This window comes from Varroa jacobsoni, unplaced genomic scaffold, assembly GCF_002532875.2.
Source record: "Varroa jacobsoni isolate VJ856 unplaced genomic scaffold, vjacob_1.0 scaffold_456, whole genome shotgun sequence".
In the NCBI taxonomy this organism is placed as follows: domain Eukaryota; kingdom Metazoa; phylum Arthropoda; class Arachnida; order Mesostigmata; family Varroidae; genus Varroa; species Varroa jacobsoni.
In genome coordinates, this window is record NW_019213358.1 from 19,887 (window position 1) to 34,164 (window position 14,278).

Sequence of the window (14,278 nt, forward strand, 5' to 3'; positions counted from 1 at the left end):
AGCTTTTAGGCGGAAAATATTCTCTGAAGGATAAGAATTCGACATGTAATTATGCACGTAGTTCAACAAAATGTAAGAGGTGTCTTTTTTACCTCAATCAATAGATCACGACAAGCTAAATAAAAATAAGGTGCATATTCTTACACATGAAATTATATTTTAGCTTAAAAATAATTAAAAACAAAACAATAGGTCCACGTCACTTACAGGCCAGTAATATGAAAATGCGTTTCGAGCTATTTTTGAGTGCCTTTTGGAGGGAATTTCTAGTAAGTGTCAATCTTCAGCTGAAATGGCGAACGTTTTTGTTGAGCATTTTTATTCGAAAATAATCACTAGAAAATTTTCTGAAAGAAATATTGAATTATCAAAGACGTTCTTTCTATTTAGTGTATCAATTTTTTGACTCAAATTTTTTTTTTATATAAATTAATCTTCCTACAGCTAAGATTAACATTTCGTGTGAAAAAAACTAAAATAGAAGATGTAGTAACTTTTTCGCTCAGGTGACATTGGGACACATTTTTTTTTCATGTAAGTTTTTGTAAGATAAGGTTTCGATGAGCTGAATGAAAAAGTATTACGTGATTATAAATATTAGTTTGAGTTTTCGGGTCGACAATGACGTATGAAGGGTAAACATTACAGATTGGTGTTATATGTGACAAATTTTCTTGATACCAATCGATAAATCTTCATGATCCGATTAGGTATGCAATACAAAATGAATATCTGTGAGCAAAAATTTCAATAACTCTGTTGGTCAAGTTGATTTGTCTATATAACAGTGAGTTAAAACATCGTTTTGAGAGGCTTTCTAGCGCATTTTTAACTATTTCTAATAAAGGTCAAGTGAAAAATTGAAGTGCATCGACCTCTACGAGTTTTCGATCCTATTCCACCAGGCTTTCTTAGAATATTGCCATTGCCGTGAAGGTCCTGGGTGAACAGTGGCGTCGCCGCTGCAAGGGAGACAAGCCGGTTACGAGTTGTCCGGTGCAATTATAATGCTTTTTTGAGGGACGAAGCCTTCGCTTCAAATGCTTAATAATTGTTACTTTGATCATCCTAGATTAATCTTACTCCGTATGTGACAACTGACGCAACTCTGAAATCGAGAAGTCGCAAAGTAATTGAGAAAGATAATCAGCATGAGCGGAATATTAAGAGTAAAACTATTAAGGCTTTTCTGCAACATACTGGAAAGAATTTTGGCCTTTATAAGAAATCAGCAATTCTAGATGGGTAAATCGATCAATATGTGTATCATATATATGTATATAATACCTATATGTTTATATATATATATATAATACCTATATATATATTGATTAAAGAGATATAGCGTGTCACGATCCGCGGCTCTGCCTTCATTAGGTCGCTTTTGATTAGAAGACGACAGGATGTCATCTGGCTAAGGCCTGCTACACATAGAAGCGACTGCTCCCGTGAATAGCTAAATCGTTTGCATAGATGAAAATTTTTATCATATTTCCGAGTCTACACGTAATCTGAAGAAGATCTTTGAGTAAGGCTAAGAAAAGGAAAGATTTTAAGTTATCATCGGTGTCCACAGCTCTAGGAGAACACTGACAGCACCGAGATCCCATCATCGAGTGTATCCCTGTTATCCTAGAGTATCGTTACTACTATGCTAAGCACGTTCGCAAGAACAACGACGTTGGGGAGGATGCTGAAGGCTAAATTCTATAAGGTGGAGTTGAAGGCACCTCTGAAGTCCACAAACATGCGCAGTTATATTACCGAAGGCTACTTAAACTTTGTTTGATATCGGCAAGTAAGATCCTGTGTGCTCTGTCGGTCCAATTTTTTTTCCTGAATCTGTACTGCTTCCATAGTATTGCACTTACGCTTTCCAAGAATACGGTTAGTCCCCTTGCATGTAGATACAAGGAAGTTTACATCAAGCGTTTTTTCGCGACCACGCGGGAAATGACAGTTGACCTGGGTTGCCTTTGTCTATGAAAATGATCAGAGTATTGCGTCCTTTCCTTGAGTGAAGGCTCTTAAGCGTCTGAGTCTACGGGGAAGATACCTTGGCCCAGCCTTTCACATTCGCTTGTTGTTGGCTTTCACCACGTGGCACTAAGCGGTGAAACTCGGTACAGTACGATGTCATTCGATGAGAGCATTCTAGCGAAGTGGACCGTGAGGACTAATCAGGCAACGGGACACGATACCAGTCAACGGTGGCCAAACCATATATGTGGCTGGCGCTTGCGCTTTCTTATAAAAATTGCCTCCCGCTGTTCTTGGTATTTCTTGCATTGAATGCAGCGGCCCTGTTGCCCGTTGTGGCGTTGCCAGTAGATTAACGAAATCCTGGGCACGGCGAGCTATTTTAATTAATCCAAGGCCGAAGTCCTCTGCGGGCTTGACAAATTCAAAATGGCAGAATGTCGACGAGACGACGCGTTTTGACATCAGTTGAGTTTGGCACTGGGAAAACCTCATGAGACCGTTCCAGAAAGAAGTCCAATTTATGCGATAAAGGTTTTTCTTCCCGGCAAGCTATGGTTCGAAGGGGGCCTCAAGCCCTAATCCAACGAGAGTGCGTTCGTGGAGCTCTCCTCCAAGAGAAAGTGACTGGCTCCGACGTATTTGATTTTATCCTTTCTCATGTTCGCTACAAAGATATTTTTAACAAAGCTTCACGCAGGACCAACAAATATGGGTACCATGCTAAGGTTGATTATCCAGCAATGATACGTGCCAATCAGTGTCTTGCAGCCCTCTCATCCAGTTCTAAGGGGGCTAATGCAGATCAGAATTGAAGTCCCCTGCCACATGATGGAAACGCTGAACCAGAGTTCGCCGGCCTGTAGGCCGACAAGCTTCTCCGCGAAGGTTAGAGTGGCCTCTCTGTCACATAGGCAACCACAAGGCGTATTCTGAGGCCAGCAAAGTATATACCGAATGTTTTAGCTGTTCAGATCTCCGTCAGTGGTAGGATACTGATTTCATCCCAGGTTTCCGGTTAGAGTAGCTCTAATGAAAAAGCGCCCTTGCAGTGTCACTAAATGACCTTTAGCATTTCTCATGACTTCGGCCTGATCTCAGCTCTGAGAGTGTACTGGCGACTGATTGCGATATCTGTGGCTGCTGCTCCAAAGCATGGTCTGTGTTTACGGCGCGATCAGGGTCTGATTTAAAAATTCTTCGATCGTCGGTAATAGCGGGAACCGCGGCAATTCTATGGTGAGTGCCGACACATCTTCGAATCGATTCGAATAACGAGGAGTCCTCTTTAAAAGCCTGAAGCGGCGATGATTCTCCAGTACGCTCCTTACGAAACTCACAAACGTTTTCGGCTGCAGCAGTCAGGCCGACAGAGTGTACTGACGAGTCTAGTAGCGGCGGGCATTCGGCGCTACAGACCTGCGACTCATCCCTCCACGCGTTTGCACGCTTGCCTTCCAAGTCCTCTAAATCTTCATCCCTTAAAGAAGGTTTGATACGCTTTGCGAAATTAACGTGATCTTCTTAGCTACATCACCTTTCTAGCTCTGTTTATCCGCCACCCTTAACAACTTGAGGCTATATGATTGATAAAGACATAAGGGAGAAAATCGTACTCTGAGCTGCCCTTCTTGCAAGTACATTATTAGTGGCTCTACACTCTCACTCGAAATAGAGAACGGATAGGATATTCAGCTCGGACTCTAAGTGCATCCCTTTGCTTTCGCAGCGCGCGACTCAGCAGCTGCAGCTATGAATTCGTTCTTTTCGAACTTCATGCGCTCATGATAACCTGCCGGTACGCAAGCACTATTGAAACCCCGTGGCGCTTATCCGCTTCAGCTATCGGGCTATTTATATCCATTTTCGTGGTTGCACGTGTTGTGATGGGCGCTTTCCGGGGCAAGAGCTCCCACAAAAATGGTCTAAGGGTCTCGACGATAGCGTTATCCATAACCCACACTGTCTTTGTCGATGGAGTCACAGAATTTGTTTGGACGTGTCCATCCTTTCGTCCTGCAGGGGCATGGTTGACGTGCGCCCTGGTTTGCATCTAAAGCTTTAACACAGTGCAGTGGGAATACGATGTACGCCATGATTTTGTTTTCCAGTGCCGTACTATCCATACATTTCACGAATCGTTCAGTTGATTAGCTTGCTACCGGCCAGCTAGGAAGTACTAAACCACTGTTTCGGTAGCTCAGCTTGCGGCTCTTCTCTCATAAGCTGTTCGATATGTAACAAGAAACATGCTATCACATTTATCGTAGCATTAGCTTAGGCCTTCCAGTCTTTCATCATATCGTGTACACAAAAGATTGCGCCCTTTTGAATCTGGGGCCCTTATTGTAGAAAATTTTTGTGCCCCTTTTCCCCTATTTAGGATTTGGGGGCCTGGAATCACTGTTGTATTTTTCACCGCGTGTTCCAGGAGTCGTGTTTTACTGTTGTTCTATTTTAGTTACTTAGTTTCATCGCGTTTACAAATAGAAGCTAGAAGCTGCTTTCGAGCTATCGCTTAGCTTAATCGACGGAAATAGAGGTTATGTAAGTCATGTAAACGGACTACGTTTGAAGAAATCGTGCACTGCACAAAAGTCAAAAAACAAGAAAGATTTTACTTGTACTATATACGAAATACATGGTCATATGGAAAAATATGCAGTCATGCGCTAGGCATGACTGCATATTTTTAGCGCTCATCAGTGCATGGAATTGCAATCCGTTGACTGACTCCAATAATCTCTCGATTCAATCTGTAAAGCTCCGGTAATTGAGAAATTAGTACGGAACTGTTTCGCACACATCCGTTCGGTTCGAACTGCAACTAAATCATTTTTAAACAAACTGCCAAAATGTCAAAAAATATGTTAATATTTGCTATCTTCAAGCTCAAATCAAGCTGGTTATAAATTAGACGAATACCATTCAGTAAAATATATTACTATATATTATAACAGAAAAAAAATAAAAAGCCCTCGTGTCCTTGTGATGTCCCGGAAAAAACCAATCAGCCAACAATAAAAAAGTTCCATAATCAAATTACAAAAATGTACCAAAGATCACATTGACTGGGTTCTTTAGCGAACATATTAGAACAGGCTGCAAAGAAAACTAGATAAAAGGGTGACGAGTGAGATAAGACAAGGCAACTGCAATAGAACAACTGTTTGTGTGTACTAAAGCTATGGTTTTTATTAGTCTAGGCGAACGAATCAGGCGGGGTAAATTAACCAACGACGAAACAGGCGCCGGCCGGACTCCACGAATCCGTCTATTGTACTACAAAAACTTCATACCCGTCTGTTTGTTTGTATGATACAAATCGGATTGGGCTGATTCTTGACGGGTCATTAGAGTTTCAGCCGTGAAAGAATTGCACGTAAGATGAAGGTAGTTGGATGAATATTTTTCCTGTAAAGCATAATGTTGATTTGGGCATATTTGTCGTTTTTTGTGACTTGCTTAATAGCTGTTGCATGTTTGTGAGATATTTGTATTGGAAATGTATTGGCCTTGTGTTGGAAATGTAATGGCACGATATCAAATTTAAAAACAATTTTCCATACTTCATATTTTATTTTTTACTCATTTTTAATTTGATTAATTTAGGAAATCGAGAATGAAATGTGGACCATCTCGACGTATGTCTTTTTGAATAGATGAATATTTTTCCCCGCTCTATGGAGCGTAACGCTAATTCGGTCAAGTTGACCCTTTTCTGGGCGCTTTGCTTAATAGCCGTTGAGGATTTATGAAAAGTTGTATGGATATTCGCAAATAATTTTTAATGTTTTATTCGATTTAAAAGTTAAATGATAATTTTAATACAGGCTCATTAGCAATGGAGTATGAACAGTAGTATTTTTATTATTATTATTTTATTATTATAGATATTTTTCCGTTTCTTTTGCTTATAATGTAGCGTAGAGCTAATATGATCCCTAAATATTTATTACAGCTGGTGTTCGATAATAGGGTACATTTTGGATTGCTGCTAGTTTTAGGTCGTGTATGAGCAAGTTGTAAAGCTAAGGTAGGCTAATATTTTGATGCGTTTTTATCGAAAAACGTTATAACCTCAAAAAAAAGCAACGGAATGTTTCCGTGAACGTCTATGTGGGTGAAAGTCGCTGTTAGCAACAATCGAGGGCTGTCGACAAGCTCTTTCGAAATGCTATGTATCTTCTTATATATATATATATATATCAAGTGCAAAATTCCGTTTGTAGCCGGAAAATTTAATACGATGTTTTAAACAGGAGGGAATTTTTGTAACCTATAGATCTCGACAGTAAAAATCCAATCCATATACCCTTATCTAAAATAAGTATTTCGCGAACATAGTTCAAAATACCAAATATGGCACTTTTTTTCCCAGGGTGTCGATAGGATGAAATTTGTGCTCTAAGGCAATTTTGAACGGATTTTTAAACAATTTTGTGATTGGTATCAATTGCAGAGGTATAGCAGCGGACATCGCGAGCATCTCAATAAAACGTTCTTTTATAAAATATTCTTAGAATCTTTAGGAAAGGAGTGCCAAAATACCGAAACATTTTTTACTAAGATACCCATTTTCATGTCAGTTATTAGATCGCGGCGAGCCGAATAAAAATGCTAATTCCTCTGATAGCTAAAGGAGCTATTTCGGCGGAAAAACGTCAAAAAACCGAATGTGGTAGTTTTTTTGCTTCAGTGATACTGGGATGAAACTCTTTTATATGAATGTCTGCATAAGGGTATTTCTTAGTATCAGCCGAAAGCTCTCAATTAGTGGAATACATGTTTACATATCCAGATTTTGGTTTTTTGGGTTGAAAACGACATGCTATTCTATGTAAAAGTTTGTTTTATATTAAGGGTTTTTCTTGGCACTAATTGATAGATCTCTATGAGGTGAACATAAATACAACATATAGTGTGAATGAGTGAAAACAGCGAAAGGCCTATTAATCGTATCGGTATGCTAATGCAGCAAAAACGCGTTTTAAGCTACTTTCGAGTGGTTTTTTGAACGAGTCTATGATTCGTGTCAATTGGAAAATTGAAACGGTAAATTGATTCTTGTAAAAAATGTCTAATTCGTTCTTAAAGAAGGATAACCGAATGTAAAAAACTTACAATCGATTTTTTTATTATTTTTATTACAACTACAGTACAAGAAAAACCTTATACGTATCTGTGATATCCCGGAAACAAGATGAATATACCAAACTTAACATATCAATCAAATAAATATATATGTATATATTTACTTAGTAAAATATGTTACTACTTATCATAAAAAAGGAGGGTTAAGGAATCCTTATGCCTTGGTGACCTCTCGGAAATAGTCTATAGATTGGGCTGCTCTATAAATGGTTACCAAAAGTCTATCGGTGGCCGACTCAATTTACGTGCGTCCAGAATGTCCCTCAGAGGTCGGTCGACGGCCGACTCTATTTACGTGCGTCTCGGAGGTACAGTCAATTAGCCTACACTATAAAAGCTCTGTGATCATATGATAGAAACACACGTAAAGCTACGAGCGGGAAAAATTTTAAGTTGGGAGCTGAGTCCCCGAGCAGACATATTAGAGGACGCTGATGAAATAATTACAGAAGAGTAACGGGTCAGCTGGGACAAAGCGATTGCAACAGGTTAACTGTCAGTGTATACTACAGGTAGCTCAGGTTGAAGGTAATATTAAGAACTCAGATTAGTTAAATTCATCAATGGTAAAAAATGGCTCGCGGGTTCGTTTAGTGAACGCTAAATACGAGCAATAATTACTAAAAAATTTTGGGGTTATTACATAATAATATAATTGTCTAATTATAGTAGTAGGGACCAATATTATATTGAGTTGGAAATCGCTGTGAATTCCTGTTTTAGGACATAAGCATTGCATGATCCGGTAATCGAATCTCAAATCTCTGCATCGCTAAGAAGGCTCAGTTTATTAGAGTAGCAAATTATCATATTTATCGGGACCTTTTCGGGTTGGTTTGAATTAAACATCTAGCTGCGAAGATACTGATTTGTAAGATACAATTTGCACAGGCGTATCATCGAGGTAGAGTAATTTGCTTTGCCGGATCAGTGTCTCGGCCGTTAAGATACCACACAACGCCATATGTATTAAGGCGTCCACGAACTGGTCCTATAATCTTAAGGTGTGCTGATGTTTTGAGTCCAAATACTCTCATTATATCCAACTTAGATTCTTAAATATATTGTTTATACTCACGTGGCGTATAAATAGCAAGCTGAGTAAATAAATATGACGTGAAATGGGAACTGATTGGCCTAATGATATAGAAATTTCCATCCCGCGGTCATGTAGTGTTTATTGTCCGCAACAATCGACCAACTATTGCCACCATGCACGACACTCGACCTCAATTTGTAGCACGTATACAACATCACAAACCAACTTAATCAATTTATCTGAAAAAAATGAATATCTGATAACCATAGTGAGATACAGGAAATGTGTTATGAAGTAATTCAGATTGAAATTAGGTAGAATCAAAGAAGAAAACAATATGCTGGAAAATAAAGTAAAATAAAAAAAAAACAAGTAATAAAGCCTGTTAAATATAGAATAGTTAAGTAAAAAATAGGTTTAAAATAAGTTGCTAATCCAAGTTAAATCATCTGAGCTTAAGTCTGAAGTGCTATGTAATGCCGGTATGTAGGCTTAAACGTAGGTTAAAAAACTGTGATTGATTATAATTCTAACATAACTTGGTGGTAATATTTAAGATTCACGTTTTCGTTGTATATCAAGCAAGTGACTTTAGGAGTTTATTCCGCAGTCCTGATTTTTCAATGAGAACCAATTCGGATGTGAGTAGCCAAACGGGAAAGGAGTTCACATCAAGTCCAGTCAAGAGTTGGTCGAAACTAAGGCTATGCGGAAAAAACGAGGTGCTTGTTCGTGTGGTTCGTATTTGAAATCGATGCGGCACAGGAACCCGGCTAATTTGCTCATTCTTCAGGCCGTCGCAAACGGCAAAGCCCTACTCGATATCGATAGACTTCGAGTAACATAGGAGAATATGATGCTGGTACATGGCAACCTGTTATTTAGTTTTATCCGGGTAGGTCGGAGTATACTGACTTACATACCACCTAAAATATTCGAAACTAAAGAGTTTATTACCAGTGTAACAATCGAGAGGTTAGGCGGAAATCGTGATACCTACCGCCTTATAACCAATAAACACGGGACCTATCTAACCTAAATTGGCGCAACGTTTACATGAATTGAAAATCAAATTAGATAATTTTTCAGTTGGATTCAATCATTTTTTGCATTTTATTTATTATTTTTTTATTATTATTACGTATTCAATACACATAAATTTGTTGTACTACTGTTGCATACTAACCTTTATTGCTAAAAAAGTGATGTCGTTGTCAAAAAACTGAGACCTCTAAACATCTGTGGGCCTAGAGCAATTCATAAAGTCTGTTCATGTTTTGTTTTTTCTTTTATTTTTATATATTTTCATTCAAACTGAAGACATTTAATTTTGCAAGGTAATGCTTTATATTACTCGGAAGTTTTCCAGAGAGATTTCAAACAATGTATTCTATAGTATATAGTAATATTTAATTATACGTATATATATAATATTTAATTCGAAACGAAAAAAATAGCTGTAGTGGAAATCCTACATATGAAACACCCCAAGTCATGGTGCTTTTAAGTGGGCCTTTCGTTTAGGTAGATTGTGTATTAATTAGGTAGAGTTTTCGTCCATATCGCTTAAACGTTGTGATAAAATACTAATGCAGTTTTGGACAAAAAATGCATTTGTTGAAGTCGTTTTAAAAAACATTTTTTCAAGTCTAGTTCTAATTAATAGGATGAGATGTGAGTAAGATTTAGTGTGCGCTATCTTATTCATTTTTATCCTAGTTGGCTATTTACGTCAGCGATCATTCTAGATTAGAAGATGAGGACACACCAAAAATGAAAGAATTCTTAGCTCATAATTTAGATTAGCTTTGTTAGAAAGTCATAGTTACTTAACAGATAGAAAATAAATTATCAAGATGATATAAAGATAAATATAAATTGTATCAAAGATACTGATTATGGCACGCCACGCCAGTGCCAGGATTAACAGTTTCAACAGTTATATAAATCATCTTGACGACGCAAAAATGAAACGTTTTATCTGATCATCCGAATAACTTGCTATTTTGTTTATATGATTTAATGCTTTACAAATACCATTATGCAGAAATGAATCACCGCGGCCTAGTCTAATGTCGGACCCCGGCCCCGACAGTTGGGTTTTGTTTTGCCAACTAATGCACCGCTTTAATCTCTGTGTCGAATCTGCATTAAATGGTATTGAGAACTGATAGAAATGGCATATGCCAGAAGTTTAAATGTTTGGGCAGTTCAAATTCAGCTTCGCCCTCGTCAGACATGTTTTGTTCAACATGAAGGGCAACCCCTTCATACAATCTTTAAGTCTGGTCGTTAGTGCAGCTCTTTATGAGTCTAATCAATGGCTCAAGTCCGTCTTGTTCTGTCTTTTTCGGTTGATCGTTTTCCAGCCTTTCCGTGCCCTTTGAAGTCAGTAATGCACTTTGTAAAACCGTCCAACCGTTTAGTACGATACTTTTTTGCCATCGTGTCTGCTTCTGGGTTGTTGCACACCCGCAGGCCGTGTGCTGGACATTATCTCGCTTTCCAGCTTTACAATGTACGCATAATGCCAATGGGGCTTATTCTAGTCTCTCTAAATACGATTGGGAAATTTCATAGTGAAAAGTTGAAAACATTCTTCTGGCATATCACGTCTTTCGTGCTCGAGACCATCCCGTACGGCGGCTCCAAATCTCCTTGCAGGAATTACATTTTCTTCGACTATCCGCGACATCATATTTGCTTCCTAAGTTTAGTGGGCTTCTGCGATTGATTGGGCCAGCGTTGTCTTTTTCTTGCTGTCTTGGAGTCCCGTGTGATGGTGCTCGCTGTAGATACTAACCGTGCCGTACGCCTCTCGGCCTTTTAGAGCATCCTACTCTTGTGCTTATTAAAAGTTGCCCAGCATCTCTATCCTTGAAGCTCCAAATAGTATAATTGACTCTGCAACAAACTGCTGTGGATATTAAAAATCAGTCTTATTAGTTCAGCAAAGACTTTTGTCATTTTGCTGATTACAAACTTCACGCAGAGGGCTCCTTGCATGGATTGAGCTAGGTGGACTCTGAAGTATTTAGCTATCTTGACTGTCTTGCTGCCTTGTTCAATTTTATTTTGATCGTCGGGAATTTTTTGCACCTCAAAAGCAATATTGGTTCATCCTTGATAGCCGTTTATAGGAAGCCGTTTTCCTCCTTATCCAGAACGTCGTTTGCATTATTTTCGGTGAGTGCGCATAAATCGTTTCAGTTAGGTTAACAGCTTATGCCACAAGTTCAGTACCAAACGGCAATTTTATAAATTACGAACCCTATCATAAGCATGGACCCATAAAAGTGGCCTAAGACTACACTGCTTGAGTTTTCTGCTATCTAGCTTCAAGTCTACACTAAGTTAATTCGACATAACTTGGACTGAACTGTTGCGGATGTTCCTAGTTTCGCTGGCAACAAAACTGTGAGCTGGTCGTTGCATTTAATTACTCAGCTTTAAGACGTCATTACCCCGATTTGACCATCAATATTTCTCCGCTGCTTGCTTAAGTCTGCTATGATCTCTATTTGTGTGATTTAGTTCCTGCCTACCAGTATTCCTAACGTTTTTGATAATTGTGGTAATTTAAGCAAAATAAAGCTTGTGTCGCTTATTGCGCAATTCGCTTCTATAAGGCAAAGAACATACAACTACCCATGAGCCAGTATTCTCGAACTCGACTGAGCGGCTTTACCGATGGATATAATTTTTGTAAATGGCCGCATTTTGTGCAATAGGTAATAAGTGGACGCCGTTTTAGCTATCACGCTCGCCATAAGATTTATTCCTCTTTTCACTTACCAGGAAGTAGTCTTAATTAGTTCCGGTTCGCTGTCAATATCAGCTGGACAGTCTGCTCAATATATGCGCAAGTTTACTAATTGTTCACTAATAGCTGATGAAAAGATACAGCGTCCGTCTTAAGGATTCTGGATATAAAACGGTGCCGACCCTTCGTAACAATAGATTCCTGAGCCACTTAATCCACCTTGCTTATACGCTATAGTAAAATGTTTCTTTCAGAAATATTTTAGTGTAGCATATGGTCAAATATCCTGTTCTGTATCAGCTCATAGGCCATCAGTAATATAAGAATGGAAGCCGCCAGCCTGTTCGTCTTCTACCCGGCATGCATTGACTGTATACTGAGAATTCGTGCCCTGTCACAAGCATCGTCATTTGTGTCCACAGAGGTTTTACGAGATTCAAATGGCCCGCGGATTACTGAAAGAGAAGTTACTGTGAAAAAAATGTTTCCATTTAGAAAGTGCATTGTATTGCATGTGTGATACGATTGAATATGAAGTCGTGCATAGCTTTCACTGAAGATGTGTGATCCGTGTTTGTATGGGTTGTGCTCTGGATATTGTTTTCTACACGGGTAACATATCTGTGTTAGTCCGTATAGTTGCCGATGCAACTGTAACCTATAAAAGCTTTTTTTTTTTCAATGCAATGAATATAGTATACTAGCATTTTATGCTAAACATATCGATGACTAGCCTCAATATGTAAGTTACCCCCGCAAGAGCATAACAAAACATTTTCTGAATGACCCATAGCGGACTTTTTGAGGGAGCGAACTCTCTAAGTGTGTTGGCGGATCGGACTGAAAGAACAAATGAGGAGCTGGACAGAATAGAACTTAACTCTCGCCAAATACACAGTCGTTCAGCCTCGAACATAAATCATCGGTCGCGTATGTTTCCTGTCCCCTTTCTGCTATTCGAAAGCACTTTTTTTGCGGTACAGATCGGTTCTCATCGTTTTGCACGGCTTAAAAAATTCTATTGCGGACCCAGCTCCAAAATGAAAATACCACATTCACTGCAAAAATCATACTATGATTAAAATAAATCTCATAATTAAAACAAAATATCGTTAGACTATAAAATTAATCAAGTGGATTAATGAGTAAAAAATTATATAAAACAAGATGGTGGTAAGTTTAAAGAAAAACTAAGGCAACGAAACGCATTCGAGAAATACACCTCGAAATGCTTTCGACTTTGCTCTCAATCATTTTCGTATTTTCTTTCGTTATGCTTTTTTTCTTAGATTCTATGTGTGATTTTTCAATCTCAAAAATCCTATTATTTAAACAAATGGCCTGCCTTAGGCTTTATCGGCACGGTATCGTGGACGGTTAATTCTTTCAAGAAGACCAAGGGTCGCCTATTCAAGACCTATTATCGACATGTCTTATAAAACATGAAAGGAGAAATTAGAATTTAATTACAGGGAGCACTTTAGTTGTTATTATGTGTTACATATAAGATGTTAGTACGAAGTGGTACACTTTCAGCCCTTCTTTATTTCCCTTCAGGTACGTACTCTATAATTTACTCTGCAGAAATTGCGGCCTAATGACTTGGAAAATAGAAGAACTGTAATAAATGCTCAATTTGAAAATTGAGCATAGGTTTTACCCTTCTATTGCGACTAGTAACACACATTAGCCTGCAAGAGATGGGTCGATAATCTATACAACATTATTGACCTATCGGCAGGTAAAGGAAACGAATATTTTGAAAAGCAGCATGACTTAATGGGTCAAAATCTTGAACCCATTTTACTGATTTTCTGTCCTGTCTGTGCTGTACGGTAACGTTGATTTACAAAAATGATTCTTATTTAGCTTAAGTTAGAAAAAATACGGATCATCTTTACTTCTTTAGTGCTTATTAAATTCGAACATAATAACATCGAACACACGCAGTCCAGTGCAGATAATAACCTGCACTAAATTACACCGCATTTAATAATGAATGTAATATTATCGCTTTTAGCTCCAAAGACATTTCTCAGAAATAAGTGTGTGTAAGTTGTCGAATGGAATTTATCTTCTACAAGCTGGTAGAGTTCCAATGTAAGTTGGTTGAGCATTTACTTTACGCATTAGGACTAAGGAAAGATCTATTGGAGCTTTGCTTAACCTAAATGTGCTGTTAGGCTGAAAGGAAGAGAGAGCTGTGTCAAAACAGAAAGCTGTTTTAATTGTCCTACGTGACGTTAAGCTGTAACTAACAATATTTCTGATCAATGAAGAACATAAGCCTTGCTTTACTTCTACCCTTGATGACGGGAAAGCGTAGGAAATACTCAACGAGT

General features: G+C 38.4%; 1 protein-coding gene across 3 annotated transcripts in view; it reads left to right on the forward strand.

Annotated features, from left to right (window-relative positions):
- LOC111260594 (uncharacterized) overlaps nt 1–14,278 on the forward strand; it is a 121,229-nt gene that overhangs the window by 17,572 nt on the left and 89,379 nt on the right. The window contains exon 3 of one of the 3 annotated variants that reach the window (XR_002680428.1): nt 5,182–5,887. The exons of the other annotated variants lie outside the window; for them this stretch is intronic. The gene's annotated coding sequence lies outside the window, so the exon portion shown is untranslated. Of the gene's footprint in view, nt 1–5,181; nt 5,888–14,278 lie in introns of those variants that run through there. 3 annotated transcript variants of the gene reach the window in all.